Below are 22,659 nucleotides of genomic sequence, written 5' to 3'. Positions count from 1 at the left end.
CAGGATGATTTTTTAAAAAAATTTAATTGTAATTCCACTTTGGTCCTGGGAGGAAGTGAGTGTGTAGCTTCCACCTACTCCTCTGCATCCATCTTGGGTCACCTCTGTATTCCTGTTTGCTTTTTGATAAACTTAATCATGGCTAGTCATGGCTAGTGGTTTTTTAAAAAAGATTTTATTTATTTTTAGAGAGGGGGAGGGAGAGAGGAAGAGAGGGAGAGAAACATCAATGTATGGTTGCCTCTTGCGCACCCCCTACTGGGGACCTGGCCCGCAACCTAGGCATGTGCCCTGACTGGGAATCGAACCAAGACCATTTGGTTTGCAGGCCAGCACTCAATCCACCGAGCCACACTTAATATGGTCAAGACATCTTGTCAAGTACTTCCCATCAGAAAACTGTGTGCTGTATTATTGTTTTCCAAAGAAGGAAATGGTAGTGTAGAGAAGGTCTGGCTTTGTTTGGGGTTCCAAGTCCTGTAAGCAGTGGCTCCAGGATTTGAAGTCAAGGGGTCTCACTTCAGAGCCTGTGGCTTTCATGTTGTGGCATATTCCCCTACCACCTTGCTCCTCCCTCCTGCCCACCCTGTCCCATCCAAACACACTTTCTCCTCTCCTTTCACAGGTTTCTTTTTGCCTGCAGTCCCGAACATTCAAGATCCTTGGAGTTCCATCTTTGCCCTATTCTGCAGCCTCTGCATATGTGATCCTTGAACAGTCTTATCCACAGTAAAGACTCTGTACTTATTGATACCCCCAGAACCTGCTTCTAGTCCCATTTCCAGGCTTTTCCTTTCAACTAACTATATACAGTTCCCTCTGGATACCTGTAGAGGCACCTCATACTCAACTTGTTCAAAATGTTGGCACTTTAGGTGACTGCAGTGATTTGCCGTTCATCGGTGTGGAGAGGGAGATGTTTTGAAGGCCTTCCAGGTTGTGCTGTAATGAAACTGTAGGTGTAGCTCCATGTTATAATGTGTGGGTCTAGATATTGCAAAATACTTTTTTATAGGCATTTTACCTATAAACAAATAAACTAGAAAACCTTTTTAATGGAAAATAATGTGGTTTTTAAGAACATAGGCTGATTTTTTTTTTTTTTTTGCCTTGAATATTCCAGTAGATGTTTATGTCAAAAGGAACTCTGCAGGAAAGATGTTGGAAATGGCCTCGTCAGCATGTTTGAGAACCCCTCTTGTCTTTGTTATTTTGCGTCCATGGAATCACAAAGGCAGAGGTGCTTTAGAACCTCTCACACTGTGGATGAATCACAGCCCATGGCGGTTCCCACAAGTTCCAGTAACTCAGTGTATCAAATCATAGCATGACCCCTTGAAAGGGAAACCAAGAACAATTCAGAATGAATCTCTCTTCACTCCCCTTCTCTACTGCTAACCTCTAGCTGCTCTGCCATCTTTGGATTAAGCAAACTATCTTTGCTAATATTAAGCATATTTTTGTTTCTTTTAAATCAAGTCTGTATCTTGCTTGGGTCTGTTCTTCTGGGTGTTACTCCCTTCCTCCCTGATCCACAAATTTTTGTTCTTGAATAGCCCTCTCACCTAATACAGTATCTTTTGCTTCCCAATATTACTTGTTCCGTGTTGATAGGATGTTTTCTGCCATCTAATTTTAGATCCTAAGCAGCTTTTCCTGTAGAAGGATAAAAGCCATGGTTAAGATGTCACTTCTCATAAATCAGTTTTGGTGAAGATGAAGGCAGCTGTGGGCAGAGTAGGGAGTGCAGGAACTCATGAAGTCTGACCCTTTCAAATTCAACTTAATCTTCCCTCTTATCTGGGCCGTCTTTGTGCTACTCAGTAGAGGCTGGATGGACCCCTTTAACAAGAAGGAATGAGCTTTTTCATTGTTAGCTTTTGTCACAACAAAAGCCCTGGAAAATTCCAATTAATTAGCAAGCCTTGGGCTAATGAAAGAATAAAACTGAAAGAGAAATGCTCTAAGCTTTCAGAGAAGAGTACACATGTGAGGACAATGCTAATCCCAAATATTTGGGGCTGTTTGTATAATTTTCCCAGGGCTTGCCTTCCTGAGACTCACAGAGATAAGAGGAGAGAGTCAAGAGCAAGGATTTGTCAGAGTCAGGATGTAATAACATTGTTGGCCTTTCAGGACACTAAGTGACCCACTGTCATTTGAAGAAGGCAGTTAAATGTGCACTCACACAATCAGGGAAATTAAAACCAGAAAGAATATAGACCCTTTGCACAATTTGTGTTTAGCATAAAACATGGCATTGGGACCAGCATAAAGTGGATTATGAAACAAGATTGAATTTAATTACTATGAAGGACTAGGAAATCAGTGTATCACTAGGTCCTTGAATGAGGACTTGCAACCAGTGTGGCTGCTAGAGTTATATGGTTATTAAGAAGACTGAAGCTACTCATTTGTAGCTTTTTATTGGGTTATAATGATGATGATGATGATGATGATGATAGAGTAGTAATAAACCACAACAAAACTGCTACCAACAACTAACATATACTAAGCATTTATCCTCTCAACAATCCTGTTAGATACTAGATACTAGATACTGACCCCTGTCTTTATTACCTCCATGTTATGGTTCACAACACCGAGGCTAAGATAGTAAGTGGCTGGCCCGCGTAAAGAAGTGGTGAGCGAAGATTTGAACAAAGCAGTCTAACTTCAGTGTCTGTACTCCAGACTACCATGCCGACCTGTCTGTGAAGTATGGTCTTACCTCATAGACTGCTACACGCTACTAGAGAGCCTAGATGTTGCCAGATTGGACCAGAAACCAGAGAGTCTGAGGATCTATTCCAAGTTTGGCCACTAGATTCTTCTGTGATCTTGGGCAGGTCATTCAGTTGTCATATCTGGTCTTCAGTATGTTTGTCTATAAAATGAAATTGTACCATATCTGATCTTCAGTGGGCTCATCTGTAAAATGAAATTGTTGTGTCTGAGGCATCTCTTAGTTGTAATATTTTGTGGGTTAAGAAAATGATGTGTTTCAAATACAGAATGAATGAAATGGTCATTTTTGAGAGGGAGGGGGAGGGAGAGAGAAAGAGAGAGAGAGGGAAAGAGAACACAGTCAAATATAAAGAGTGAAGCATCAGCTTTGGAGTCAGGCAGATCTGTGTTCAGGCCTTCACTCTCCTGTGTGACACCCGTCTGATTGCTTTATCTCTGTGAACTTCAGTTTCTTCCCTTCTCTGATGGAGGTGATAGTTCTGTGTGTTTAGAGTGCCTGGCTTGATGCCCAGGCATTGTCCGTCCTCATGTAGATGGTGTGAGTTGGGTAGAAGATGCCCCTCTTCGGGAGCTGGGTCCAGGGAAGAGACTGGTTCAGCCCAAAGGGACAATTTCCTGAAGAAGTGGCCAGGTCGGTATTTTTGCCTGATGGATCTGTTGGTAATTGACTTCACAGGTGAAATTTAGTCCTGAAACCCCCAAGCTGCTGTCAGTTTTCCTATTACACTTCTTCATTGAATTATGTCTCCTTCCTTTCATTGTTTTTCCATGAGCAGTTACTTTGTCTGCAACTGTTCTTCAGGTAGCCATGTTCTTCAGACTCCTCGGGACAGGTGGTAATGGAACCAATGCTGGCGTAGAAATCATACTGAGTTGAATGGTACCCTGCCTCCAAATTCATGCCCACCTGGAATCTCAGAATGTGACCTTACATGGAAATAGGGTTCTGCATATATTTTATGTGTAAAGATGATGTCATACCGGATTAGGGTGGGGCCTAACACAATAACTGCTTTTCTTATAAAAAGAGGAAAATTTGGATATAGATACAGAAATGAGAATGCCATGTGAACACAAACACAGAAGACACATGGGGAGAGCACCACGTGATGACAGAGGCAGAGATTGGAGCAATATGTCTACAAGCCAAGGATGCCAGAGATTGCTGACAACCACCAGAAGCTAGAAAAAGGCAAGGAAAGATTCTCCCCTGGAGCCTTCGGAGAGAGAGCATGGCCCTGTCAGCACCTTGATTTAAGACTTCTAGCTTCCAGAACTGTGAGATAAATTTCTGTTTAAAGCCAACCAGTTTGTAGTAGTTTTGATATGGCAGCCCTAGGAAACTAATACAGCCAGTAAAGTACCTGTTTCTAAACCATAATAGCCATGCCTAGACAAGAGTGAGAGAGAAAAATAGATGCTGACTACAGAGGCAAGGAAAAAATAATGCATACACAAGGGGAAGCCATTTATTACCGTCATGGGTCTTCTGCCCAATGTAAGTAAAGACATTTTTAAACAATTAAATTTTATTGCTACTACAATGGACATACACTATTACATTGGTTTCAGATGTACAACATGGTGGTTAGACATTTGTATACCTTACAAAGTGGTCGCCCTGATAAGCCTAGCACCTACCTCACACCACACATAGTTCTTACAATATCACTGACTATACGCCCTATGCTGTACTTTACATTCCTGTGACTGTTTTTATAAAGAGCAGTTTTATTCTTATGATCCATAGTTAGAACACATATCATGCAAATGATAAAATTAAAAAATGCCACAAACTGGAGTTTCAGCAGGCCAATATTTAAAAAAATTGACTTACATAAAACCAATAGGCTGCAATACCAATGGAGATAGTGAAGTGCTGTCCACACAGTGAATATTACAGCAGCTGCCATGGTTTACTAGTTGATTTGAATATTTTCTTAGTTACCTATATGCTTGTGGAAGTTGAAAAAGGGTTAGTATAATTTGAAACACTAACTTGGCTATTAAATAGGTTGGAAAGTGCAGGGTTTCTTAGAATTAGATTATCATTTGTAATTTGGGAATAGTCTTGAAATTGTAATAAGAAAAATAAATCTTAATTACTTAAAAGGCAAGGACTTTGTAGAAAACAACATGGTAATAAGATAAAACTGTCAAATAGGCTTGGGCTATGTGGACTCTGTTCCAGAACAGCTCAGCGTGAAGACAGACAGCTCGTGAATTCTGTCGTCGGGCAGCGGGGCCCGTATCGCACGCCACTTTGCTTTGTTTTTAACATGTGGCTCAGGCTATGCAGACCTGCTGCTGTGTGGGTGTGGGAGATGTACTTCCTGACAAAATAAGGCATTTTCCTGGCATCAGACCCCTTTGGAATTTGTACTGATGTGCATAAACCCAGTGAGTTTGCATCTTCCACACGTATCCAATGAGGTCACACTTGGCGCTCTGGATTTGCAGAGGACTCAGAGCCTGTCAGTGCCAACGTGGTCAGTTCCTTATCGCCGCCAGAGGTTATTCTGAAGAAATGAAATCAGACATTCATTCAACCATTATTCAAAAATTGTCTCCTATCTGCCACGCCTGTTACGTGGAAGAAAGAAAGGAAGCAAAATAAAGCAAGTTTGGAAGGACTGACAATGTTTTGTAGAGTGGAAATTAAAGCATTTCTAGTAGGCTGTCTGTTTCCTCTTCCTTCTCACCCATTGCAATATTAGGTTCACTGGGAACGTTCATTTATATTATTTCATGTTCTAAGAGGTGATGATGATGATAACGATGATGACAGTGATGCCATTAATATTAACGTTCTTCCCTGGTTGTCCATTATTGCCTGAATTGAAGTATTACATAAATGAACAGATCCCAGAACATGAGTCTGAGCTCTTCTGAGCTACTTGTTGAAACCCTACTGGGTTGCACTTTTAACCTCTGATTCTCCCCTCCTGAATGTGTTTCACTCGTAGTCACAAGAGCCATCAGTAAAACCTCCAAGCACAAATTCATTAAATCTGAAGGAGAAATTAAAACAAAAACAAAAAACCTTCTCCCACATTGAGTCTATAGTATGTTATGCTTGCATAGAAAGGTATTAACCAATGGGTGTTGGTGCCAATTCAATGCTAACAGGAATCCCAGTTTGGGGGATGGTGAAGAAGGAAACCTTTTTCAATGCAAAAACAGCTCAATTGTTACACATCATAGCTGTGAAAGCAGCAAAGCTGTGAAGCAGCTAGGAAGCCCTGCTGTTATGTGGTCTGCCCTGGTCTGCCTCATTCTGCTCCCACAAGGTCTTGTCTTTGGTGTTTCAAATCCATCAGGAGAAACACAATTTTTAGTCTTCAGTGGAAAGGGAAAGTGTTCCTCTGGAACTGAAGGGGAGCTAACTTATATAGACAAAGGTCCCTGCCCCCGGTCGCTGATTGGTCAGTCTTCATGCAAATAAGGATTCCAAATTCTCACAGTTTGATTGGTTCAAAAAGCACTGTCCTGAATTGTCAGACTGAAGCTGCTCTGATTGGTTGGTGAAGATGTTGGTGGAGATAATAGCTGTGCAACTCCAGTTGGGTGGGGAAGCCTCAGTCTTATTGGCTGAAACAGGATCCCAAGAACACCTCAACGAGGTCTGGCTCAGATGGCAGAAACCAGAAAGCAAGAGGCGGTAGCTTAGTGCAGGCTTGTCCTGAAATGGGACTTGTAGAAGAAGCCTCTGTTTAGAAATGTCTTCTAGGCTCAATTTTCTTTAAATATATTTAATCCCAGTTAAGCCACCAGAAAGAAGCCCTTCTCAGTAGGTATCGTTTTCAAGGTCCATAAAAGATAGAACATGATCATCCATGTTGAAAGAGGTGGTTGAGAGAAGGAAGATTGTATAAAGTGATACAAAAAATTCCCAATGTTTTATATATAACCTTGGGAAATGACTCAATCAGTTCAGTCATTCATCACATGCTTGTTGACCACATGTCATATATGAGACTAAGGACTAGAGACGCAAACTCAAGTAAGATACGAGCCCTGTTTTCTAGGAGCTGATAGTTTAAAGTAAAAAGATTGGCAAATCATCTCCAAATGTATCTGGTACCAAGTTCCCCTTTGCTGAGCACATTCCCACCAGCCTGTTTTTCCCCCTTCCTCCAACATGCCAAGCTGGATCAGACTTCAAATCTGTACTTGGAGCTTCCTCTGCTGGAGACTCTGCCCCATGTTGTTGCATGGCTGGTTTCTTCTCATGTGTGCCTCAGCACATGAGCTGTCTCTTCCACAAGCCTTTCTGCCACTCGGTCTAATGCAAACCAATTCTCAATCACACCTACCTCTTTTCTTTCTTTGATGGCACTTATCCTGTTTGAAATGATTTTGTTCAGGTGTTCATTCACCTGTTCTATTGTGTATCTCCTCACCACTAGAATGTACATTTTATGAAAAAAAAAGGATCTTCTCTTGTTTATCATTGTATTCTTAGAAATACATTTTTTGAATGCATGGATGAGTGAATAAACGAATGAATGAATGGATAACTGTAATACAAAATGAGGAAAAGAGTACCAACTCTGAGTAGGTTGGAGATGTCTTCAGAGAGAAGACATGGACCTGGAAGGAAGGAGAAAGTATCCGAAGGTGTTATTTCTGCTTAGATAGACGAAGCTCTTCTTTCCTCATTGTGACCCTCTCCAGGTGGCCCACCTGCTCCTGGCATTCAGGGAACAGCCCAGGTGATTCACTGACAGAGTTTACTGGAGTACCTGACAGGATAAGCCCAGTGATTGTGACCCCCGCCCTCTTTGGATGCATGTATCAGGGAGGTGAAGGACACACGTTTCCTGAAAATACCTCTTTCATGCACCAAAAAGTTGCCAAAAGCTTATCTTTTCAATAAACAGAACTTGGAATTGATGCAATGGATAAAAGTAGCTTATGAAACATAAGTAGGCATTCTTGATGATATAAAAATAGAAGCTAAAAGATGCATCATTTGGGGGAAAGTTAAAAAAGACTTTCCTCCCTACTGTAAGAAAATATGTATGGATGGGGCATGTGTTTTAAACTGTAGAATAAAATTTTCATACTACTTTAGGGTACTGCAACCATGGCAATTTGGAGTTTTGTTGGTCCTGATAGACATGCTTGCAATGTATACATCCATTAACAAGATTATCACTTGAAGAGACAATCATATTTTTACTGAAGAGGTTTTTTGAGGATAAAATTTGTCGATATTTAATGAAGCATGAAGCTTTTAAATGAACCATGAAAGCAATAGCTAAACTAATTAACTGCACATAAAGGCTCCCAGAATACATACGTGATGTGGGCTGTGTGCTTATCAATCGTGCCTGGTTACACTGACATCCTGGATGACATGCTCCTCATACATGCTTTGTGGAAGCAACAGTAAATCCTCCTTGAATGCATGCAGTAAAGGAGGAAATAACCATTTAGATTTCCTGCAAATGTGGATGGGATATTTAAGTCAAGCGCTGCAGAGTTTATAGGTTATAATTTAACAGAGTTAAGGCTAGTAATAACATAGTATTTCCACACACTTGATTTAAGCCTATATCTATGCTGTGTCATTGAATGATAATCGTTCCCTGGTTCTAAAAATATTCATGTTTTTCGCTCCTCTCGCTCCTCCAAAGAGAGACCAAGGATACTAAATGATACGAGATGAACATTTCATTGTGCAATAGGAATTCTTTTGGGCCCTTTTCAACCGCATGTGAAAACATGCCCTGTTGAGAGCTCTGAGAATTTTAAAAAGAAGGCAAAACCTCTCCTGCTTTGGTGGTCATTGCAAGTTGCACAAATTTGGGAGGCAGACAATTACCCTAGCAGAGCTCTTAACATTGATCTTTATCAATGACCATCTTCCTTTTTTAGCCAGTGGTTCCCTATTTGGCCACAGGCACCTACTCTTTGCCCTATTATCACAGAGTTTAGCTCTCAGTAAGTAGTTCAGGATTCCCTCATGCAGCTTTCTAAAAATGATGTTCTTATACTAACAAAGGAATCTGACCAATCATTAAGTCCCATCATAAAATAGTACATGCTGGTAGAGAGGGAGCCGCTGTAATAGACGTCGAGAGCAGTGCTTCTTAAACTTGAGTATGCTTCAGAGTTCCCCAGAGTCTGTGAAAATGCCAGCGGGTGGGTCCCACCCCCTAAATTTCTGATTCAGTAGGTATTGGGTAGGGCCTGGTAATTTGCATTTTTAACAAGTTCGCAGGTGATGCTGTTGCTGTTAGTTCAGGCACCCCATTTGAGAATCCCTGCAGTGCTCTACCGCATGCAGGCTGGGGGGAAGGGCATTTCTGGAACACCCTTCCTGGAAGTCACAACCAAAGAAAGATGTGGTTTGTCTCAGGTACTCCCCAGACTCCCATCCTATTCCCTTTTCTTCCCTGAAAAGCATTTCCAGAGCCCACCTCATCAGATAAGGGCATGAAACTTTTTCAGACTTAGGTGCAAGTGACCCTTGGAAACTTAAAGGGCTACTCTTAACAAGGACATGTACATTTTAATGGGGTGAAGTCAAAGAAATGAAGCTCTGAAGAAGGTATTTCAGTTATCTGCCAGTGGGTTTTAAGGGAAATAAAATTCAGGTTGGAACTCACACCATCCAGCAAGACTCTTACTTATCCATGAAACATCCTCCTGCTGGTACCCTCTCAGATGAGCCCACCTTTCTTTTCTCCAAGTTCTTCAATACCCAACACAGGGCCTGCTATATAGTTGACACCTGGTAAATGTGTATTGAGTGGATGGATGGAGGGGACGAGGGGGCATGGATGGATGTGTTACAGGAACAAAAATGATTTATGCTTGTGTGTTTGAGTGCTTGTCTCTCCTTTTGCTCATTAAAGAAAATGTAGTGTTACATAAAAAGTAAGTAATCAGGCATTTATTTATTCATTCACCCCATTCTACCTATGGCTTTTAATACACTAAATAAGTAGTAAGGGAAGACAGAGAAATATGAGTAGAGGAATTTGTGTTGGAAGGAAGTAGTAGAAGAAGGGAAAGAGGGGAGGGAAGAGCCTTATCTCTGTGGGAATGTTGGGGAGAGTTTGCTTTGTTATGTGGGAGAGCGGAGGAGTGAAGGGCGGCTTCGGGGCTGCTGAACAGTATGAGAATTGTCAGTCAAGGGGATGGCAGACAGTGGTGGCAGAAAAGATGATTTCACAAACATTGCTGGAGGTTGTCTCTTTGAATGGATTACTCCATCTGAAATGGGAGTGAGATTTATTTGGGTTATGGCTGGTTAAATATGTTAAGTTAGGAATACCAAATGATATAGTCTTAATGTGAATAATAGGGATGAATAGCTAGCTGTAGCACACAGCAGGCAGATGCTTTGTGGTTCATACAATCTTGAGCGGTGGCTGTCAAAGCAGGGGTCCCTGGACCAGCAGCATCAGCATCACCTGGGAACTTGTTAGAAATGCAGATTCTCAGGCTCCACTTCCACACCTACTGAGTCAAAACCTGTGAGGTGAGGCCTAGCATTTTCTGGTTTTACATGTCCTCCAGGGGATTCCAGGGCAAGCTCAAGTTTGAGAACCAGGGGACTAGGGAGTGGCTATTCTCATAGCTCCTCCGTTTGAAGGTATAGTAGAGGGTACACCTGACTGGGACCCACTGAAACCGAGGAAGACTTTTGGTTAAAGGGTAGCAGAGACAAATGTCTTCTTTTGTGTGAGTACGTATTTTCCCTAAGTATTTCATAATTTGAAAGGCCTCTGAAGGCAGAAACAAATATTATGGACTCACCAAAGAAAACAAATGGGCTGAATGTCGAAAGGGGAAAAACAGTTTACATAGCAGTCACACTGAACAACTAACTACATGAGAATCTATGCCGTGGCTGGGTCGTGAGCCTGGGAAAGTGACCAGGTTTCAGACCAAATGCACCTTGGAATGGGTCAGTGGTTCCAAGTGTAATCGCCCTGCTGTCACTGGCTGCACGGTCGTGCTTATTCTCCTGCTTTTAAACTGGTTTTTAAATCTTTCAGTAATAACTTAATAGTGTGACCTTTTCAGTTTTTCATCCATCAGCACTACTGTTTTTAAACAGTATACTTTTCCTGAGTATAAAAATAGTACACATTTACTGTAGGAAAAAATTTAAATACTGGAAAAAAAGAATAAAATAAAATGATCTAGCCAGTATTCCCCAGACATAGAGATAATCATTGTTAATATTTTAGGAGATAAATGTGTGTGAATATTTTGCGACAGGTAATAGTGATGATAAATCTCTAAACACAGTTTTGTGTTCTCTTTCTCTACATTGTGTTATGAACTTTCTCCCATATATTTTTGATACTTTGAAAATATGCTTTTCATGGTCAGGGGGGAGTGGGGAGGGGACAGTGAGGAGAGGGGATTACAGGAACTACTATAAAGGACACATGGACAAAATCAAGGGGGAGGGTGGAGGTGGAGGAGGGAGGTGGGTTCAGCTGGGGTGGGGTGGAGGGATGGGGAGAAAAGGCATACAAATGTAATTGAATAACAATAAAAATGAAAAAAAAATACGATTTTCTATGTGCATGGAAAATGTACTATATTTATTTAGTTGTTTGCTTTCTTTTTTATTAAAACTACATTATCACAAATATCTTAAAAATGATGGTAGATTATTTGGTCAAATGGATATTTTAAATACCCTTGACTATATTACCAAATTGCTTCACAAGTGGGTTATATCATATTTTATACTCTCTATTCAGTCTAGTAGCAGAATATTGAGGGTGTCTATTTTATGTCTTGTCTACTGGATTCTTCTTTTGTAAACTGTTTATGTCCTTTGTCTTTTTACTTCTATAGGAATGTTTGTCTTTATTATGTATGTGCAAGATCTCTTTATATATTAAGTTGTTAACTTTTCATTGTGTAGAATGAAAAGTTGTTTGCTTTTTCATTTTGTTTACGAGTGCTTTTTAAACTAACATTTTGTAGCTATGTCTATCTTTGCCTTTTTTATCCTAAAATGGGAGAAACACTCAAATATATTTTCTTTTAGTTGTTTTATATTCCACTTTATTATTTAGTTCTTAGTTTCCCTGGAATTTATTTTATGTATATCACGGCTGATTGTATTTTCAGGAGATGACTGAAACCATTTCATGTGCTCTTATGTCGTGTGACTTTGCCGCCCTCTTGTCAGAGGTGGAGTTTATTTCACTATCCCAAATTCAAGGAGAGTCACCCAAATTCAAGGAGACAGTGTTTTGGCAAATGGTATATGGCACGAGAGACTCTGCCTGTTGCTTTGGCAAGTGGTATATGGCAGAAGTGGTTCTGTGCCTGTTGTAGCCATGGCCTAAAAACTACCTTTTTTGCCTTTTGGAAGTCGGCTGCCGTGCTGTGGGAAGCCCGAGCCATATGCGCAGGTCAGGGAGGTGTTTGAGCCACCAGAGATGTCCCTTCAGTCCGCTCTTCAGTTTACCGCAAGCCCTAGCTGACCTCTGGCTGCAGCGCACGAGAGACCCCCAAGTGAGAAGTATTCTGTTGAGCCCAGTCAACCCCAGAACCATAAGAGATAATAAATTGTTGTTTTCAGAATCCTAAGTTTTGACCTTGTTATCTAGCGATAGATAACCAGAACATATATAATGGGAATAAGGACTAAGCTTTGACTTTCCTTCAGGCAATAAACAGTGGTGCCACTACCATTTTTTGAACAATCTCTTTCCCTACTCATTTGCAATGACATCATATGCTAATTGTTGTATATCTGAGATCATGATCCTTTTTTTCAAAGATTTTATTTATTTATTTTTAGAGAGAGGGGGAAGGGAGGGAGAAAGAGAGAGAAATATCAATGTGTGGTTGCCTCTCATATGTCCCCCACTGGGGACCTGGCCTGCAACCCAGGCATGTGCCCTGTCTGGGAATCAAACCGGCGACCCTTTGACTCCCAGGCTGGTGCTCAATCCACTGAGCCACACCAGCCAGGGCTGTATTTTCTTTTTCAAAGATTTTTTCCCCTGTAGTTTATTCCTGCAGATGAACTTTAGAATCCATTGTCAATGTAGTGAGTAGGACTGTCCAAGGACTGTGCATAAAATCAGTGATTACCTACCTGAGTGTTATTGACCCTGGGGATATTTGGCATCTATCTCTGGCATCTAGTCTCTGTCCAGAGACTGTCCCCAGACTATCCCTGGGGACAGTCTCTGGACAGAATTGAGTTCTGGTTGTCGTAACTGGGGAGAGTGCTACTGGGATCTAGAGAGTAGAGATGCTGCTCAGCATCCCACATGCACACAGCAGCTCCCCCTACCCCCACACAACAACAACAAACCAGAAAACCAAGGAATCATTTGGCACAAAATGTTGGCTGAGAAACCCTACATTAAACCTATGAAATAGTTTGGAAGAATCAACATACTATATTTAGTTTTCTCACCTAGAAACATGTATATATCTATATTTACTCATGTCTTCAGGGAAAAAATGTAGTTTCTCTGTATAAATGTAATTGTCCTAGGTGTTTTTAATTAAAAATTTTTTTGTTATATTTTGAAACTTATAATGGATATTATATGACAAACCCATTGAGTTTGCCCTATTTATATTGTCTGTGACTTTATTGGATTTTCTTTACATACATAGTGATTGTTAGATGATTCTGTTACATTTTATAGGCAAATAGAATTTTTGAAATTTAATTTGGTTAAAAGGGGAGATAAATTTACTTAGAAAATGAACTGGAAGGGATTTGAGAGATTACTTAGTTCCTTGCCTTTATTTAAGTGACGATAAGTCTGAGGCCTTGAGCAGTTAAACTGTGTGCCCCTGGTCACACAGTGTCACAGTCTGGGGTGGAAGGAAGCACAAAAAAGTAGGCTGTAGATGAGGGCATAGAAAACTCTCATACCTCACATAAAAATGTAAAACTCGACACAATGTTTTAAGCCTTTTCGGGTGTTAGAGTTAAGAACGACATTCTCTGCAATATCTTGGAAAATCCTTGTGTTCTTTCAGGGATGAGAAGAACTCTGCCTCACGCAGTATTCTCGGTCACTTCTCTTGATCGAAAGTTCTTTCTTTGGTTGAACTATTCTGCCTTCTGGAGGCTCACACAACCTTTGTGGTTAAATGGTGTTGGAAGGAGCAGAGATGTTAATTGCTGATGTGGCAATTATTAGAGGTTAGAAGGACAACAGGGAAACATTGTGTTACCTGTTGATTGACTAAGTAAGGTTCGGGGTTTGGAGGGCTTGAAGTTCTGGGTTTAAAGTGTGTAAGACCCACATGAACTAGAGGTTCCACTAGATACTTGTTGGAGAGAATTTAATTTTATATGCTATTTTAATGTTTTCTAGTTCTGCTCTTCTCCTCCTTCTCTTCCTTCTCCTCCTCCTCTTCCTCCCCCTTCCCTTTCTTTTCCTTTCTTTTGAGAGAGGCCTATAAATGGGTAAGAGTTTGTCCCAAGGAGAACTCAGGGTCTTAATCCCGAGTGACTCTGTTTCTGTCCCCTTCCCAAGGTTCTCCTTTCCTTGAGGCCTTCAGTCAGCGTTTCCCCTGCCTGTGGAGTGTGTTAGCAAGTTTAAGTGGGAACAGATGGTTCTTATGCTTCACGATCAGGCTTCAGTGCAAGGCTAGGTCCCTGTGCCATGGGGACTCCTTCCAAACGTACTGACATAATGAAGAACTCTTGAAGGAAGAATTTTTCTTCAGAACAAAGACAAAGACAGTAAGACCACAATGCAAAGGAATTCCCTCAGCACACAACTGCTAATTGGACAATTCTGCAATTATTATTATGCCAGGAAATAATTGCCTTATAGTCTCACTCATTGCTTGTAAACTTTCTTTGAGATGGGAAGCTTTCAAAAAAATTATGCTTGTCAAGTTTGATATGCTTATTAGATTTTTCCCCTTTTCTTAACAAGGTGTTTGCTATCTCTGAACAGCCTCACTATTGGTTCCATGGCCAATTTACATTTGGCAGATAAAGAAGCAGGCTCTGGTGCCACTAAGAGCTGGGTTCAACAGTGGTTCTACTGAAACCTAAGGTTTAAGGAGATTTGAGCAAAGGAAACTGAACCTCTTTTTTAAACTGTTGAAGGTAAACAATCTTACTTCTCTCTTCTCCTGAACATTCAAACATTTTGTCTGTGATCTGGGAGAGCGATGGCTCTTGTATCCTCAGGCTTTTAGACAAAAGGGAGAGAGAATTGGTCTAGGGGCATTTTCAGATGGATGAGGATGTAGATTAGAAGTGTCAGAACGTGGTATACACACGCAGAGAGAAATGGATAGAAAAGGAGATGACCTGAAGGAGCAGTTGTGGAATACGGGTCTCTTAGTCCCTTTTCATCCCTGATCCCTTCCTCTGTGCTTCTCCATTTTCTCCGCCAGCTCTTCATTTCTGCATGAACTCTCGTTCCAGACCCCTTGCTTGTTTTGTAGGAGGAGTTCACAGTGTGCCATCCTCATTCTATTTTGAAGGCAGAAGACATTTTTAACTGCTTCAGAGGTAATTGCACCATCAAGCATCATTTATAATCGACACTCCAATAAGAGTAATAGGATACAGTAGAAAGTGGAGTTAATTAGGCACCTGATTACTGGGATGTTTGTCCTGACTGTGTTGTGGACAGTGTGACCTGATACCATCTGTAAAGTAAGGAGGTTGGGAACCTGATTTGTATCACTCCTTCTCGGCATGTGCACCTATGAATTCAAAGCATGGCGGGAGCAGGCATACATCTCCTGAAGGAAGCCCCATGAAATGATTGCATCATCTATTCTGGTTTAAAGGTAGTCTTTTAGATGATAAGGGATGAAAGGTTTTCAGTTGTGGTCTGCAGGCAGAAAGGAGAATTAATATTCATTGAGCATCTAGTTTGTGCCAGGATGGTGCCAAGTAGTTTATTATATGTCTCACCAAGCTGTGCTTGACAGGGAGCTTCAGTCTAAATGATTTATTCAAGTTCACACATTTGCATAGCCACAGACCAAATCTGGCCTCCTGGCCTTGTGACGTGGCTCTGGAGCAGACCCCTCTGTTTCCCATACCACGGATCCAGTCTACCCACACATCGATTTCTCTCTCCTCGTGTTAAGGGGCTTGGTGAAGGTTGGACCTGCATGGAAGGTTGCCCCTTCAAGGCACCTCGTGTTTACTTATTATTGCACCTGACATATTGTGTACTTGTCTTTGTGCTCCTGCGTGTCATATTCTTACATCTCCAACTTATATTCTGCCCCCTCAAGACTGCTTATTGAATGGAAGTTAGTAAATCCCTTCTATGGTAAGCTTCATGCAGATGAATATTTTCATATTGCATTCCTAAATATCACCATCAGTATCATCATTACCATCACCATCATCATCTCATCATCATCATCATCATCATCTCTTCCTCAGAACTGCAACAGCTTTCTGATGTTATTTTATCAGACATCATTTTGTTCTGTAATTCTCTCAACCTCTGTTTTACCTGCCCTTACCCTGTGATTTAACCACTGAATGAGTGAACGGACGAAGGAAGTTGATGTTATGTACCACAATTTCCGGAAAGTGCGGGGGGTAACATAATAGTCATTTAACCTCTACTGTAAAGGTTGGAATAGTTCATCTTTTTATACTTTCGTGCATGACACCTTTAATGGCACCTGTGCAGAACAAATTAAGGTGTCATTCCTGCCTATTGCTTATATATGGCAACCAAGATGTTGGCAGCTGTGGTGAGCATTTGTTTCAGCTTTGGAAAAGAACTGGTTTTCAATTGTTCCATCTCCTCTCCTTTAATAGTATTTGTCCAGTTGTGTGGACGGTAGTGGTTAAAGATGTAGGAGCCCATAGGCATCAGTGTGTTTTTGGAGTTGTACTCACCTGGGTTTTAATTCTTACTCTTCTCGAGTTACTGTGTTTTCTGAATCTCAGGTTCCCTCCTCTGTGAAATGGGATGGTAATAATCAGGGTCGTTATGTGAGCTGACTGGATTAATCCAGGTATAGAGCCAGGCATCATCCCCAGTACCAAGCCTTTCATTAATGTTAACTCTTATTTTATTTTTAATGGATAGATGTACTACTATTATTATTCTTAGTAGTAGTAGTAATAGGGTAGTATTAGTAGAAACCGCAGCAGCAATAGTAATAGTATAGGTTTTTGGTGAGGAAATATAATCATCATGTCCATAGCTGGGTAACCCCTATACCTCCTTTGCGGTACTTACGAATAGCTAAGAAGAGGGGGAGGAGAGAGAGGTTTGTTAGACTTCTGTTTCCATAGAGGACTTCGCAGAAAAGGTAACAAGTCAGATGGCTGGGAAAGGGCTGTGCTGACAGGGTGGAGCTGCGTGCTGTGTACACAGTGAGACAGAGCGTCCAACTGGTGGGGAGTGGGAGGGGAGAACTGGTGGGGAGTGGGAGGGGAGAAGTGGTGGGGATGGGAAGTTAGGAATGTCAGGGGCAACAGAAGAGAGTCACCCTGCTGCTGCCCCCACTCTGGGCCTCCCAACAATCTCCCTGTTTAAATAATAAAATACTACTCTTCTTTTAGCCCCCCTCCCACCAACCTGTATGAACTGTAGCTATTCATGCTGCAGTGGCCATGTGAACATTACCTGTCCATAGACATTTGGTGAGTGTCCGCCCTGTGCAGGCCTGGTACTCTGGCGGGGGGTGGGGTGGGGAGTGAAGGAAGATAAAGCACACCCCCTATCCTCTTGTAACTGCCAGTTAAGGTGGAAGGTAAGATATCAATACAACTAATACATCAGGTAGAAGTGAGCAAAATACACAAAAGATGCAAAAATAGCATTACTTGGGATCGTAGAAGATGGATAAAATACCATAAAATTTGGACAGGAGGCAGGAATCTGAAAGGTGTATTTCCAGGACTGCAGGCATTTGAGCTGATCTTTGATTATGGGAGTTGGGGAGGGGATATAGGGGGGAGTGTGTAGTGGGGGAATGGTCAGGGATTCTGGCTGCCTGGAGAAGAGTGTAGTAACTGGGGCCTCCTGTGACTGCAGCGATGAACTGATGTAGCCATATCTCATCCAGGATCAGTGATAATTAGTAAGAGTTTTCCTGAACCTATTTTCACTTTAATAAGAGAGAGGCGGGGGAGGGACTGAGAGCTAAAGTGTGCCCAGTGTTCAAGTTAAATGTTAACTCTTTAGTTAAGGACTAACTTCTTTCCTATGCAAAAGAAAAAAAAGAGGGAGAAAACACAATGTGGCAGTAACCACCTAACTTTAAAAAAATCATGGTTTGCTTATGTGGTTGCTTATTTTCAAGGTAATACATATGTAGCGATTATAAAGATGTGTGCAAACTTGAACAGACTGCAGACTCACCTTCCCGAGTTCCCTGTGTGGCTTCTGCAGGGTTCTCAGAGTTAGTTATTTTCGACCACATTCCTAGTTTAGCCATTAGAAAATTATGGGTTTTATTTGTATAAACTCAGCAGCTAAAATAGCACTTCCAGAAAGGTGGGTGAGCTCATCGACGTCTGAAGCAGGCAAGTTAATGACCTGCCCAGTATTGTTCACACAGGCCAGCACTGGCTGACTTCACCAGCTGTTCCACTTGAAGGGAGACATTGTTTCTTAGGCTGCATTTGTCAGATGCTTTCCTCTCTGCACACCAGCCTTTGCTGAACGTCCTAGTAGTTCTGAATGTTCCCACTGCTTGTACTTCATGAAACCAAAAAGCAGGTAGCCCTGGAAATGTATGCAGAGCAGTACAGCTGTCTGAGGCCCCCGCCCAGGGAAAAGATGTAAACACCTTTATCCCTGCACTTTTACACAAACAGACACAGCCCATGGAAGCTCCCCAGTGGGAGGGCTTCCTCCTTCTAACACTTTTAAAAGTCAGTTACCAAACAGGCTTGGGAACATGAATAACTTAAGCATGAGGTGCTTTTGCTGATTCTGATCACTTTTCAGGAAGTATAATGGTAATCTATGGAATGGAGGTACGTGGAGGAAGGGAATGGGGGATTGCAGAGTTTGTATTTGCTGTAAGAAATTAAAATGTAGCAGGATGTTGAACTTTAGGAACTTCTTAGGCTATTACCCACATAATACTCAGTTTGGTGGAAGAGTGAATGGCTGAGAGAGATGAATTTCAGTGGACTTAAAATCTTAAAATGTCAGGTGTGAGGGCAGAGTGCCTGGCAAAGGAAGAAGCCTTAAATTTGGAAATGTGTTTGACTCTGAAAGATGCTATTCCACAGACAATCAGCATGGAGACGGGATAGCGATGCAGTTTTTAAAAAGTCAGATTGAATGTTCTTCAGAATGAGTGCCAAATACAGTCTGGTGCATCGGTTCTGGCTTCTCTTAAATGAGTAGTTTTTGCATTATCCTCCCCTTCTGCTGTGTTTATCTGGAGGACTGTTTAATTTTTATTACTAAGCCAATCTTTGGATTAAAGACATAAGACATTACATCTCTAGGTAGGAGAGTGGGTGTTTGAGGTGAACTTTCTTCAGGGTTCTGTTTTCACTGGAGAAAAAAACTAATTCACCATTGAGTGGATGGTAACTGCAGATGCTAATTTAGAAATCCGTTGGCCAGATTCAGGTGACTTCGATAAGATTTTATTCTTTTCAATCTTATGTATTTGTGAGCGCATTCTTGGGAAGATTGCTGCTGGGTAGTGTTGCATGTCAGAGATGAGGGAAGTTTAGTTATTAACTCCACATAGAGGGTAAAGGGGGGCAATAAGCAGGCTGTGGAATGAGGAAAGGGCCAGCTTGAAACATTTCCAGAAGGTATTTTTGTTGTTTATACTTGTTAATTATTAATATTAATTATTGATGAAAAGCGGTTTTGAGTTACATGCCGCACATTGTTTAGGAATAAATTATCACATTTCTTATCTGGGACCGCAGTAGCTATTAAACTGTTTCAAATAATCAATATTTATTAATTTAGTACGGTTTCCCTCTTCCTTCAACATTAAAGATAAAAATCTGTGCATTTCTAGCATATAAAGAATTTGTTTTGTGAAAGTGTATTTTTCCCTAAGCTTTGGGTGGCTTTTAACACTCAGGGAATATGTTAAGGATTGAATTTGTCCAAATTCAGTCAATAACTTAAAAAGTATCTTTAAAACAAGCTACATGGTCCATGGAAGCCCGTAGAGGAGAGATGTATAAGGTCTGCAGGTTAAAATTGCCAAAGTAGTTGTGAGCGCGGCGCTGCGGCAAGTGTCCGTGCTTTTTCAGATGTGTGTTTTGGAAATGAGCTTTTTATGGGTTTTTACATTTTGTAGTTCACTATATAGGTTTAAATGAAGCATATTTTCTTTAAATTCCAACAGGCAGGTATGTAGAGGATTAAGGATCTCTGGAAGTCTGAACTGGCTGATGTTTATATTGAGAGAGGGTGAAGGTGGAGGAGGGGAGAGAGACAGACAGATCCTCTGACACGCTGGGAGGTAAGGTTGTAAAAGTCAATATTTATGCTCCTCAGGGGGCTTTCTGAATGTTATTGCATTCATTTTAGCCTCAGTCTTAAGGACTGTGCATTGGGTATCTACCGGCTTTACTCATTTTTAGTTGTAGATTGTGTTGTTCCGATTAGTGGGCTATACAATATCACAACAGTCATGTGTGGAATACTAGTCGCAACATTGGCACCTCAAAGAGTTGTTTGCTTGCAGAAAATAGCACACACAGTTGAACTGCCTCTGGAGTTCATTTTGCATTTGCCTGGGTGGCCTCCAGAGGTGACCTGTACTGGTGTATTTTCCCCGTAGGGAACAGTCGTAGCAGTAACTTGAAAACCTTACCTAAGGGGGGTAAGTAGGTTGATCCTAGACCAGTCCGTTCTGTCATCTGAAAGGCTTGCCCACTGACTTCATTCATAGCTTGGTGTTTGATCTCTATAAGCAGATGATTCATCACTTTCAGAGCCCCAGTGCCAGATCACAGATTCTCGGGGGATCTGGGAAAGCCTGCTTTACCTTCATAAAGGTTATGGTCCGTTAAACCTTGCTTTTGATGTGCTCACTTCATTCTGGGAAGAAAAATTCTGCATTTGTGAATATGAAAGGACACTTGGCTTTCTCAAGGGAAGCTGAGAGCTATTGGTTTCTCTGAGAGGATTACTGATGAAGGCAGTTATGAAGAGAACAAGTAACTCTTTTAAATGAACAGCATGTTCTCGCTTAAATATTTCCCAGAACAATTCTAAAGAAATATAATACAGGTAAGTTTTGTTATGTTCTCATTGTGAGTTATGTTTACGAGAAACCAAAAATAGGATTAGAGTCATGGAGGAGAAAAGCTTTTCGTACCAGTGGCTTATGTTTTATATCTCATGAATTCTAACCATTTATAAAATTATCTGGTTCCTTGCCCCTACTCATAGTTGATTTTTTTTCTTTCTTTTTCCATCTAGAGACCTTTGAATTATTTTTATTCATAAGTGAAAAATGTATTACAGCTTTATTTCCTTTTATTAATAGTTCCTTCTTGCCCTTAACCACATCTCTGACTTTTTGGCATGTAAAGTCCAATGAGCTCATGCTTAATCATGTATAAACAACCATCTAATTATATGGTTTTGAATTTTCGTTTGACCGATTAAATAAAAATGACAGAGAAAGAGAAACCTGACAACCTCCCTGTGTTTGGATACCTGGCCTTTCTCTCCCTCGCTCTTTCTTCATGCATTTAGTAAAATGCATGTTAAAACTTAACAAAAAAATCAGTTTGCATTTGCCAAGTTTCTGAGGTAAAATTGTTCTTTTCAAGGCTACGTGTCAAAAAACAAGTCAGTCGAGCTGTATACATCTTCCCTACAAATTTCTTTCGGCCTCTAGGCTTTCTTCCTCTGGACAAAGGTATTGCTAGAATTCCTCGGGCTGCTGGTGTCAGATGACAGAGCAACCAATAAGGGGCACAATTTCTCAGTCTTTGTCTCCCCTACCTTCTCCCTTCAGGTACAATAACAATGATTCCAGTTGCCATATCTCCCCGCCCTCCCCCAAACCACTCTGATTGACACATTTTTGAAGAAGGTAGTAGGAAAATCTTTCCAAACAAAGGTGCTTGTGTTTAAGCAAGAAGGTGGAAGTTGTTCTTTCCCTTTTTTACTCATTGGCTTATAATTCTGAACATGGAAGCGAAATCTTTTCTGAATGGTGACATGGTTTTGCCATGGCTAGCTCAGAATACTGGATAGAAGACCAAAGAAAATATACTTTCCTTTATTAATATTTTTTCTGGATGTACCACAAAATGAGTACCTACAGAATGGGTTTGTCTAACTAGTTATTGCTGTAAGAGAGAAGAAAGGAAAGGGGATACCTGTGAAATTTGGCAAAAGTGATTTATTTCTCAGGAATCCTTCAGCTTTAAAACATAATTTGGTTTCTCAAAGTATGAGGGAGGGAACCCCAACCCTCCCTAGAGTTATCTTCTGCATTGAGGACCCCTTGTGTAGGCTTCCCCTGCTAAGTAAGTGTTCTAGAAAGCCATCTGGATCAGTGTACCAACTGGCATTGTTGTGAGAGGCTGTGTTTGGCTTCAGTGAAATTTTTGAAGACTCTTTCAACATGTTTGCCCATTTCATGCTGGGTGATCTACAAGCACACCTGCCCATACTGTGCTGGGTGTTCAGCAGTATTTGACCAAAAACAGCATAATCCCCATGCCACACTCTCCCTATTTACCTGATCTCACTCCAAGTGACTTTTTTTTTGTTTTCCTGGATGAAAAAAAGTCCTCAAAGTTCCCTTTGCCAATGTGGAAGAGGTGGAACAAAAAAATGGCGGTGTCAAAATTGATGAGTTCAAAACTGTTGTGAGCAGTGGAAAAAAGTCTCCACTGATAGGTGTACTGCATCAAATGGAGAGTGACTGAAGTTGAAACATGTAAGAATAATTGCACAATTACTTATAAATAAATTCTGGGTTTTTTGGGGG

General features: G+C 41.1%; 1 protein-coding gene across 9 annotated transcripts in view; it reads left to right on the top strand.

The window, feature by feature from the left end:
- GLIS3 (GLIS family zinc finger 3) overlaps nt 1–22,659 on the top strand; it is a 454,579-nt gene that overhangs the window by 112,485 nt on the left and 319,435 nt on the right. The window contains exon 1 of one of the 9 annotated variants that reach the window (XM_045191034.2): nt 17,090–17,107. The exons of 6 other annotated variants lie outside the window; for them this stretch is intronic. The gene's annotated coding sequence lies outside the window, so the exon portion shown is untranslated. Of the gene's footprint in view, nt 1–17,089; nt 17,108–18,603; nt 18,698–20,848; nt 20,940–22,659 lie in introns of those variants that run through there. 2 more of the 9 variants (XM_045191028.3, XM_045191029.3) reach the window with 2 other exon arrangements.

The sequence above is a fragment of the Desmodus rotundus genome, chromosome 1 (genome assembly GCF_022682495.2).
Source record: "Desmodus rotundus isolate HL8 chromosome 1, HLdesRot8A.1, whole genome shotgun sequence".
Classification (NCBI taxonomy): domain Eukaryota; kingdom Metazoa; phylum Chordata; class Mammalia; order Chiroptera; family Phyllostomidae; genus Desmodus; species Desmodus rotundus.
The sequence above is the reverse complement of the archived record's forward strand: the minus strand, read 5'-3'. Positions and strand labels throughout refer to the sequence as shown.